Source organism: Pipra filicauda, unplaced genomic scaffold, assembly GCF_003945595.2.
Source record: "Pipra filicauda isolate LSUMZ 115617 unplaced genomic scaffold, ASM394559v2 scaffold487_size526621_pilon, whole genome shotgun sequence".
In the NCBI taxonomy this organism is placed as follows: Eukaryota; Metazoa; Chordata; class Aves; order Passeriformes; family Pipridae; genus Pipra; species Pipra filicauda.
In genome coordinates, this window is record NW_024104628.1 from 16403 (window position 1) to 27842 (window position 11440).

Sequence of the window (11440 nt, forward strand, 5' to 3'; positions counted from 1 at the left end):
GACACCCGGCGAGCGACCCGCGGTGAAGAAGCCCCGGTAAGTGAGCCCTGGGGAGGGTCCCCGGTGAGCGACCCGCGGTGAACAACCCCTGGCAAGTGAGCCCCGGGGAGGGACCCTCGGCAAGTGACCCCCGGTGAGTGAGCCCCGGGGAGGGACCCCCAATGAGTGAGCCCCGGGGAGGGATCCCCGGTGCGCGGCCCCCGCGGGGGGTCGGGCCGGGGCTGGGCGCGTTCCTTCCCCGTGCAGAGCCGAGCGGGGCCGTGGCGGGAGCGGGGCCGGAGCGGAGCCGGCCGGGGGGGCAGAGGGGAGCCCTGAGCCGCCTTCTGCCGAGGGGCTGGAAAGGAGCCTGCGCTGGCAGGACCGGGGGACGTGGCCCGAGGCCGAGGCAGGGGAGCTTCAGGTCAGCTCCTGGAGAAAGGTTTCTCGCTGTGTTTTTCGGGGGGGGCTCGGGCACTGCAATGGGTTGCCCAGGCGGAGCCAGCAACCCGGCAGGTGTTTCAGAGGCGCCGGCATCTGGCCATGGCTGACAGGCTTTAGTGGGTTGGGGGTTCCTGGGGCAGTGCTGGGCTGACAGTTGGACTTGATGGAATCGTGGAACGTGCTGAGTTGGGAGGGTCCCACCGGCACCGTGGAGTCCAGCTCCTGAGTTTTAGGCACCACTAAAGGAACTGAATCTGCATCGACCTCTTTGGCTCCAAAAACTCTTCTGCCCCTAGTCTACACTGCCAAGTAAAACAAAACAGACCGTGCAAAATAGAGGCCTGTGTTCCCCCCAAAGGGAAGGCAGGCAGTTACAAACCAGGACAATAATTCAAAACTCAGAGCTTACATTCATGGTCCCCCCAGTTGTATGACACATCAAACCAGTCCGCTGTTACCCATGTAGAACTCTCATCAGGAACCCCAAACTTTCTTGTGTGTATTTGTATAGATATGTATATATACACATACATAGGTATAGATATCTATTTGTGTGTATCTCTAAAAGATTCTGTATCTTTGGAAGTGATATTGGCATGCTATTGTTGTGTGGCAACAAGTGGACTTAAAAGGTTACAACACTTTAGGAGATCGCCTTTCTGCTTGTGGGTTCTACTTTTTAAAGAAGGTAACAAGAAAAAAACTCTTTAGCCAAATATAAGGTAAGGGCTCCTCGCTGCCCGGGGGCCGAAGCGCGCCTTCCGCGCGCCTGCTTCCCTGTCCGTTGTGGCGGCCGCAGCCAGGCGCTGAGTGCCCGCTCCCCGCGCGGGCAGGGCCGCTGGCTCCAGGAGTGGCGGGGCAGCGCCGGCGCCTCGCGGATTCCCGGGATTCCCTCGCCGGTTTCCAGGCAACGCTCCCCGCGCGCTCCTCGCTCCACGGCCGAACGTGCGCAGCCAATGGGAGGCGGTGGAGTGGGCGGGGCGAGGCGGGGATTGGGCGGGGCGAGGGCGGGGCCGAGAGGGGCGGTTGGTGGGGTTTGGGTGAGGGTGGGAGCGGGCGGGGCCGGGAGCGGGAGCGCTGCCGCTGAGCGACCCCCGGGCAGCGACCCCCGGCGAGTGGCCCCGGTGCGCGGCCCCAGGGGAGAGACCTCCGGCGAGTGGCCCCCGGTGCGCGGCCCCGGGGGAGAGACCCCCCGTGCGCGGCCCCCGGCGAGTGGCCGCTGGTGAGCGGCCCCCAGTAAATGACAGCCGGTGAGCGACCCGCGGTGAAGAAGCCCCGGTAAGTGAGCCCTGGGGAGGGACCGCGGTGAGCGACCCGCGGTGAACAACCCCTGGCAAGTGAGCCCCGGGGAGGGACCCTCGGCAAGTGACCCCCGATGAGTGAGCCCCGGGGAGGGACCCCCAATGAGTGAGCCCCGGGGAGGGATCCCCGGTGCGCGGCCCCCGCGGGGTGTCGGGCCGGGGCTGGGCGCGTTCCTTCCCCGTGCAGAGCCGCGCGGGGCCGTGGCGGGAGCGGGGCCGGAGCGGAGCCGGCCGGGGGGGCAGAGGGGAGCCCTGAGCCGCCTTCTGCCGAGGGGGCTGCTGGAAAGGAGCCTGCGCGGGGAGGACCGGGGCACGTGGCCCGAGGCTGAGGCAGGGGAGCTTCTTCAGGTCAGCTCCTGGAGAAAGGTTTCTCGCTGTGTTTTTCGGGGGGGGCTCGGGCACTGCAATGGGTTGCCCAGGCGGAGCCAGCACGCCGGCAGGTGTTTCAGAGGCACCTGCATCTGGCCATGGCTGACACGCTTTAGTGGTTTGGGGGTTCCTGGGGCAGTGCTGGGTTGACAGTTGGACTTGATGGAATCATGGAACGGGCTGAGTTGGGAGGGTCCCACCGGCACCGTGGAGTCCAGCTCCTGAGTTTTAGGCACCACTAAAGGAACTGAATCTGCATCGAGCTGTTTGGCTCCAAAAACTCTTCTGCCCCTAGTCTACACTGCCAAGTAAAACAAAACAGACCGTGCAAAATAGAGGCCTGTGTTCCCCCCAAAGGGAAGGCAGGCAGTTACAAACCAGGACAGTAAATCAAAACTCAGAGCTTACATTCATGGTCCCCCCAGTTGTATGACGCATCAAACCAGTCCTCTGTTCATTACCCGTGTAGAACTCTCATCAGGAACCCCAAACTTTCTTGTGTGAATTTGTATAGATATGTATAGATATGTATAGGTAGATAGATATACATACATAGATATGTCTAGGTATATATTTGTGTGTCTCTATAAGATTCTGTATCTTTGGATGTGATATTGGCATGCTAGTGTTGTGTGGCAACAAGTGGACTTAAAAGGTTACAACACTTTAGGAGATCGCCTTTCTGCTTGTGGGTTCTACTTTTTAAAGAAGGTAACAAGAAAAGAACTCTTTAGCCAAATATAAGGTAAGGGCTCCTCGCTGCCCGGGGGCCGAAGCGCGCCTTCCGCGCGCCTGCTTCCCTGTCCGTTGTGGCGGCCGCAGCCAGGCGCTGAGTGCCCGCTCCCCGCGCGGGCAGGGCCGCTGGCTCCAGGAGTGGCGGGGCAGCGCCGGCGCCTCGAGGATTCCCGGGATTCCCTCGCCGGTTTCCAGGCAACGCTCCCCGCGCGCGCCTCGCTCCACGGCCGAACGTGCGCAGCCAATGGGAGGCGGTGGAGTGGGCGGGGCGAGGCGGGGATTGGGCGGGGCGAGGGCGGGGCCGAGAGGGGCGGTTGGTGGGGTTTGGGTGAGGGTGGGAGCGGGCGGGGCCGGGAGCGGGAGCGCTGCCGCTGAGCGACCCCCGGGCAGTGGCCCCGGTGCTCGGCCCCAGGGGAGAGACCTCCGTGCGCGGCCCCCGGCGAGTGGCCGCTGGTGAGCGGCCCCCAGTATGAAAGCCGGTACGACCCGCGGTGAAGAGCCCGGGAAGTGAAGCCCTGGGGAGGACCGCCGTGGAGCGACCCGCGGTGAACAACCCTGGCAAGTGAGCCCACGGGGAGGGACCCCTCGGCAAGTGACCCCACGGTGAGTGAAGCCCCGGGGAGGGACCCACCCCAATGAGTGAAGCCCCGGGGAGGGGATCCCCGGTGCGCGGGCCCGCCCCCGCGGGGGGGCGGGCCGGCTGGGCGCGTTCCTTCCCCGTGCAGAGCCGAGCGGGGCCGTGGCGGGAGCGGGGCCGGAGCGGAGCCGGCCGGGGGGGCAGAGGGGAGCCCTGAGCCGCCTTCTGCCGAGGGGGCTGCTGGAAAGGAGCCTGTGCTGGGAGGACCGGGGCACGTGGCCCGAGGCTGAGGCAGGGGAGCTTCTTCAGGTCAGCTCCTGGAGAAAGGTTTCTCGCTGTGTTTTTCGGGGGGGGCTCGGGCACTGCAATGGGTTGCCCAGGCGGAGCCAGCACGCCGGCAGGTGTTTCAGAGGCACCTGCATCTGGCCATGGCTGACACGCTTTAGTGGTTTGGGGGTTCCTGGGGCAGTGCTGGGGTGACAGTTGGACTTGATGGAATCATGGAACGGGCTGAATTGGGAGGGTTCCACCGGCACCGTGGAGTCCAGCTCCTGAGTTTTAGGCACCACTAAAGGAACTGAGTCTGCGTCGAGCTGTTTGGCTCCAAAAACTCTTCTGCCCCTAGTCTACACTGCAAAGTAAACCAAAACAGACCGTGCAAAATAGAGGCCTGTGTTCCCCCCAAAGGGAAGGCAGGCAGTTACAAACCAGGACAATAAATCAAAAAGAGCTTACATTCATGGTCCCCCCAGTTGTATGACACATCAAACCAGTCCGCTGTTACCCATGTAGAACTCTCATCAGGAACCCCAAACTTTCTTGTGTGTATTTGTATAGATATGTATATATACACATACATAGGTATAGATATCTATTTGTGTGTATCTCTAAAAGATTCTGTATCTTTGGAAGTGATATTGGCATGCTATTGTTGTGTGGCAACAAGTGGACTTAAAAGGTTACAACACTTTAGGAGATCGCCTTTCTGCTTGTGGGTTCTACTTTTTAAAGAAGGTAACAAGAAAAAAACTCTTTAGCCAAATATAAGGTAAGGGCTCCTCGCTGCCCGGGGGCCGAAGCGCGCCTTCCGCGCGCCTGCTTCCCTGTCCGTTGTGGCGGCCGCAGCCAGGCGCTGAGTGCCCGCTCCCCGCGCGGGCAGGGCCGCTGGCTCCAGGAGTGGCGGGGCAGCGCCGGCGCCTCGAGGATTCCCGGGATTCCCTCGCCGGTTTCCAGGCAACGCGCCCCGCGCGCTCCTCGCTCCACGGCCGAACGTGCGCAGCCAATGGGAGGCGGTGGAGTGGGCGGGGCGAGGCGGGGATTGGGCGGGGCGAGGGCGGGGCCGAGAGGGGCGGTTGGTGGGGTGTGGGTGAGGGTGGGAGCGGGCGGGGCCGGGAGCGGGAGCGCTGCCGCTGAACGACCCCCGGGCAGCGACCCCCGGCGAGTGGCCCCGGTGCGCGGCCCCAGGGGAGAGACCTCCGGCGAGTGGCCCCCGGTGCGCGGCCCCGGGGGAGAGACCCCCCGTGCGCGGCCCCCGGCGAGTGGCCGCTGGTGAGCGGCCCCCAGTAAATGACAGCCGGTGAGCGACCCGCGGTGAAGAAGCCCCGGTAAGTGAGCCCTGGGGAGGGACCGCGGTGAGCGACCCGCGGTGAACAACCCCTGGCAAGTGAGCCCCGGGGAGGGACCCTCGGCACGTGACCCCCGGTGAGTGAGCCCCGGGGAGGGACCCCCAATGAGTGAGCCCCGGGGAGGGATCCCCGGTGCGCGGCCCCCGCGGGGTGTCGGGCCGGGGCTGGACGCGTTCCTTCCCCGTGCAGAGCCGAGCGGGGCCGTGGCGGGAGCGGGGCCGGAGCGGAGCCGGCCGGGGGGGCAGAGGGGAGCCCTGAGCCGCCTTCTGCCGAGGGGGCTTCTGGAAAGGAGCCTGCGCTGGGAGGACCGGGGCACGTGGCCCGAGGCTGAGGCAGGGGAGCTTCTTCAGGTCAGCTCCTGGAGAAAGGTTTCTCGCTGTGTTTTTCGGGGGGGCTCGGGCACTGCAATGGGTTGCCCAGGCGGAGCCAGCACGCCGGCAGGTGTTTCAGAGGCACCTGCATCTGGCCATGGCTGACACGCTTTAGTGGTTTGGGGGTTCCTGGGGCAGTGCTGGGTTGACAGTTGGACTTGATGGAATCATGGAACGGGCTGAGTTGGGAGGGTCCCACCGGCACCGTGGAGTCCAGCTCCTGAGTTTTAGGCACCACTAAAGGAACTGAATCTGCGTCGAGCTGTTTGGCTCCAAAAACTCTTCTGCCCCTAGTCTACACTGCAAAGTAAAACAAAACAGACCGTGCAAAATAGAGGCCTGTGTTCCACCCAAAGGGAAGGCAGGCAGTTACAAACCAGGACAATAAATCAAAAAGAGCTTACATTCATGGTCCCCCCAGTTGTATGACACATCAAACCAGTCCGCTGTTACCCATGTAGAACTCTCATCAGGAACCCCAAACTTTCTTGTGTGTATTTGTATAGATATGTATATATACACATACATATGTATAGATATCTATTTGTGTGTATCTTTAAAAGATTCTGTATCTTTGGAAGTGATATTGGCATGCTATTGTTGTGTGGCAACAAGTGGACTTAAAAGGTTACAACACTTTAGGAGATCGCCTTTCTGCTTGTGGGTTCTACTTTTTAAAGAAGGTAACAAGAAAGGAACTCTTTAGCCAAATATAAGGTAAGGGCTCCTCGCTGCCCGGGGGCCGAAGCGCGCCTTCCGCGCGCCTGCTTCCCTGTCCGTTGTGGCGGCCGCAGCCAGGCGCTGAGTGCCCGCTCCCCGCGCGGGCAGGGCCGCTGGCTCCAGGAGTGGCGGGGCAGCGCCGGCGCCTCGAGGATTCCCGGGATTCCCTCGCCGGTTTCCAGGCAACGCTCCCCGCGCGCTCCTCGCTCCACGGCCGAACGGGCGCAGCCAATGGGAGGCGGTGGAGGGGGCGGGGCGAGGCGGGGATTGGGCGGGGCGAGGGCGGGGCCGAGAGGGGCGGTTGGTGGGGTTTGGGTGAGGGTGGGAGCGGGAGCGCTGCCGCTGAGCGACCCCCGGGCAGTGGCCCCGGTGCTCGGCCCCAGGGGAGAGACCTCCGGCGAGTGGCCCCCGGTGCGCGGCCCCGGGGGAGAGACCCCCCGTGTGCGGCCCCCGGCGAGTGGCTGCTGCTGAGCGACACCCGGCGAGCGACCCGCGGTGAAGAAGCCCCGGTAAGTGAGCCCTGGGGAGGGTCCCCGGTGAGCGACCCGCGGTGAACAACCCCTGGCAAGTGAGCCCCGGGGAGGGACCCTCGGCAAGTGACCCCCGGTGAGTGAGCCCCGGGGAGGGACCCCCAATGAGTGAGCCCCGGGGAGGGATCCCCGGTGCGCGGCCCCCGCGGGGGGTCGGGCCGGGGCTGGGCGCGTTCCTTCCCCGTGCAGAGCCGAGCGGGGCCGTGGCGGGAGCGGGGCCGGAGCGGAGCCGGCCGGGGGGGCAGAGGGGAGCCCTGAGCCGCCTTCTGCCGAGGGGGCTGCTGGAAAGGAGCCTGCGCTGGGAGGACCGGGGCACGTGGCCCGAGGCTGAGGCAGGGGAGCTTCAGGTCAGCTCCTGGAGAAAGGTTTCTCGCTGTGTTTTTCGGGGGGGCTCGGGCACTGCAATGGGTTGCCCAGGCGGAGCCAGCACGCCGGCAGGTGTTTCAGAGGCACCTGCATCTGGCCATGGCTGACACGCTTTAGTGGTTTGGGGGTTCCTGGGGCAGTGCTGGGTTGACAGTTGGACTTGATGGAATCATGGAACGGGCTGAGTTGGGAGGGTCCCACCGGCACCGTGGAGTCCAGCTCCTGAGTTTTAGGCACCACTAAAGGAACTGAATCTGCGTCGAGCTGTTTGGCTCCAAAAACTCTTCTGCCCCTAGTCTACACTGCAAAGTAAAACAAAACAGACCGTGCAAAATAGAGGCCTGTGTTCCCCCCAAAGGGAAGGCAGGCAGTTACAAACCAGGACAATAAATCAAAAAGAGCTTACATTCATGGTCCCCCCAGTTGTATGACACATCAAACCAGTCCGCTGTTACCCATGTAGAACTCTCATCAGGAACCCCAAACTTTCTTGTGTGTATTTGTATAGATATGTATATATACACATACATATGTATAGATATCTATTTGTGTGTATCTCTAAAAGATTCTGTATCTTTGGAAGTGATATTGGCATGCTATTGTTGTGTGGCAACAAGTGGACTTAAAAGGTTACAACACTTTAGGAGATCGCCTTTCTGCTTGTGGGTTCTACTTTTTAAAGAAGGTAACAAGAAAAAAACTCTTTAGCCAAATATAAGGTAAGGGCTCCTCGCTGCCCGGGGGCCGAAGCGCGCCTTCCGCGCGCCTGCTTCCCTGTCCGTTGTGGCGGCCGCAGCCAGGCGCTGAGTGCCCGCTCCCCGCGCGGGCAGGGCCGCTGGCTCCAGGAGTGGCGGGGCAGCGCCGGCGCCTCGCGGATTCCCGGGATTCCCTCGCCGGTTTCCAGGCAACGCTCCCCGCGCGCTCCTCGCTCCACGGCCGAACGTGCGCAGCCAATGGGAGGCGGTGGAGTGGGCGGGGCGAGGCGGGGATTGGGCGGGGCGAGGGCGGGGCCGAGAGGGGCGGTTGGTGGGGTTTGGGTGAGGGTGGGAGCGGGCGGGGCCGGGAGCGGGAGCGCTGCCGCTGAGCGACCCCCGGGCAGCGACCCCCGGCGAGTGGCCCCGGTGCGCGGCCCCAGGGGAGAGACCTCCGGCGAGTGGCCCCCGGTGCGCGGCCCCGGGGGAGAGACCCCCCGTGCGCGGCCCCCGGCGAGTGGCCGCTGGTGAGCGGCCCCCAGTAAATGACAGCCGGTGAGCGACCCGCGGTGAAGAAGCCCCGGTAAGTGAGCCCTGGGGAGGGACCGCGGTGAGCGACCCGCGGTGAACAACCCCTGGCAAGTGAGCCCCGGGGAGGGACCCTCGGCAAGTGACCCCCGATGAGTGAGCCCCGGGGAGGGACCCCCAATGAGTGAGCCCCGGGGAGGGATCCCCGGTGCGCGGCCCCCGCGGGGTGTCGGGCCGGGGCTGGGCGCGTTCCTTCCCCGTGCAGAGCCGCGCGGGGCCGTGGCGGGAGCGGGGCCGGAGCGGAGCCGGCCGGGGGGGCAGAGGGGAGCCCTGAGCCGCCTTCTGCCGAGGGGGCTGCTGGAAAGGAGCCTGCGCGGGGAGGACCGGGGCACGTGGCCCGAGGCTGAGGCAGGGGAGCTTCTTCAGGTCAGCTCCTGGAGAAAGGTTTCTCGCTGTGTTTTTCGGGGGGGGCTCGGGCACTGCAATGGGTTGCCCAGGCGGAGCCAGCACGCCGGCAGGTGTTTCAGAGGCACCTGCATCTGGCCATGGCTGACACGCTTTAGTGGTTTGGGGGTTCCTGGGGCAGTGCTGGGTTGACAGTTGGACTTGATGGAATCATGGAACGGGCTGAGTTGGGAGGGTCCCACCGGCACCGTGGAGTCCAGCTCCTGAGTTTTAGGCACCACTAAAGGAACTGAATCTGCATCGAGCTGTTTGGCTCCAAAAACTCTTCTGCCCCTAGTCTACACTGCCAAGTAAAACAAAACAGACCGTGCAAAATAGAGGCCTGTGTTCCCCCCAAAGGGAAGGCAGGCAGTTACAAACCAGGACAGTAAATCAAAACTCAGAGCTTACATTCATGGTCCCCCCAGTTGTATGACGCATCAAACCAGTCCTCTGTTCATTACCCGTGTAGAACTCTCATCAGGAACCCCAAACTTTCTTGTGTGAATTTGTATAGATATGTATAGATATGTATAGGTAGATAGATATACATACATAGATATGTCTAGGTATATATTTGTGTGTCTCTATAAGATTCTGTATCTTTGGATGTGATATTGGCATGCTAGTGTTGTGTGGCAACAAGTGGACTTAAAAGGTTACAACACTTTAGGAGATCGCCTTTCTGCTTGTGGGTTCTACTTTTTAAAGAAGGTAACAAGAAAAGAACTCTTTAGCCAAATATAAGGTAAGGGCTCCTCGCTGCCCGGGGGCCGAAGCGCGCCTTCCGCGCGCCTGCTTCCCTGTCCGTTGTGGCGGCCGCAGCCAGGCGCTGAGTGCCCGCTCCCCGCGCGGGCAGGGCCGCTGGCTCCAGGAGTGGCGGGGCAGCGCCGGCGCCTCGAGGATTCCCGGGATTCCCTCGCCGGTTTCCAGGCAACGCTCCCCGCGCGCGCCTCGCTCCACGGCCGAACGTGCGCAGCCAATGGGAGGCGGTGGAGTGGGCGGGGCGAGGCGGGGATTGGGCGGGGCGAGGGCGGGGCCGAGAGGGGCGGTTGGTGGGGTTTGGGTGAGGGTGGGAGCGGGCGGGGCCGGGAGCGGGAGCGCTGCCGCTGAGCGACCCCCGGGCAGTGGCCCCGGTGCTCGGCCCCAGGGGAGAGACCTCCGGCGAGTGGCCCCCGGTGCGCGGCCCCGGGGGAGAGACCCCCCGTGTGCGGCCCCCGGCGAGTGGCTGCTGCTGAGCGACACCCGGCGAGCGACCCGCGGTGAAGAAGCCCCGGTAAGTGAGCCCTGGGGAGGGTCCCCGGTGAGCGACCCGCGGTGAACAACCCCTGGCAAGTGAGCCCCGGGGAGGGACCCTCGGCAAGTGACCCCCGGTGAGTGAGCCCCGGGGAGGGACCCCCAATGAGTGAGCCCCGGGGAGGGATCCCCGGTGCGCGGCCCCCGCGGGGCGTCGGGCCGGGGCGGGGCGCGTTCCTTCCCCGTGCAGAGCCGAGCGGGGCCGTGGCGGGGGCGGGGCCGGAGCGGAGCCGGCCGGGGGGGCAGAGGGGAGCCCTGAGCCGCCTTCTGCCGAGGGGGCTGCTGGAAAGGAGCCTGCGCTGGGAGGACCGGGGCACGTGGCCCGAGGCTGAGGCAGGGGAGCTTCTTCAGGTCAGCTCCTGGAGAAAGGTTTCTCGCTGTGTTTTTCGGGGGGGCTCGGGCACTGCAATGGGTTGCCCAGGCGGAGCCAGCACGCCGGCAGGTGTTTCAGAGGCACCTGCATCTGGCCATGGCTGACACGCTTTAGTGGTTTGGGGGTTCCTGGGGCAGTGCTGGGTTGACAGTTGGACTTGATGGAATCATGGAACGGGCTGAATTGGGAGGGTTCCACCGGCACCGTGGAGTCCAGCTCCTGAGTTTTAGGCACCACTAAAGGAACTGAATCTGCGTCGAGCTGTTTGGCTCCAAAAACTCTTCTGCCCCTAGTCTACACTGCAAAGTAAAACAAAACAGACCGTGCAAAATAGAGGCCTGTGTTTCCCCCAAAGGGAAGGCAGGCAGTTACAAACCAGGACAATAAATCAAAAAGAGCTTACATTCATGGTCCCCCCAGTTGTATGACACATCAAACCAGTCCGCTGTTACCCATGTAGAACTCTCATCAGGAACCCCAAACTTTCTTGTGTGTATTTGTATAGATATGTATATATACACATACATATGTAAAGATATCTATTTGTGTGTATCTCTAAAAGATTCTGTATCTTTGGAAGTGATATTGGCATGCTATTGTTGTGTGGCAACAAGTGGACTTAAAAGGTTACAACACTTTAGGAGATCGCCTTTCTGCTTGTGGGTTCTACTTTTTAAAGAAGGTAACAAGAAAAGAACTCTTTAGCCAAATATAAGGTAAGGGCTCCTCGCTGCCCGGGGGCCGAGGCGCGCCTTCCGCGCGCCTGCTTCCCTGTCCGTTGTGGCGGCCGCAGCCAGGCGCTGAGTGCCCGCTCCCCGCGCGGGCAGGGCCGCTGGCTCCAGGAGTGGCGGGGCAGCGCCGGCGCCTCGAGGATTCCCGGGATTCCCTCGCCGGTTTTCAGGCAACGCTCCCCGCGCGCTCCTCGCTCCACGGCCGAACGTGCGCAGCCAATGGGAGGCGGTGGAGTGGGCGGGGCGAGGCGGGGATTGGGCGGGGCGGGGGCGGGGCCGAGAGGGGCGGTTGGTGGGGGTTGGGTGAGGGTGGGAGCGGGCGGGGCCGGGAGCGGGAGCGCTGCCGCCGAGCGACCCCCGGG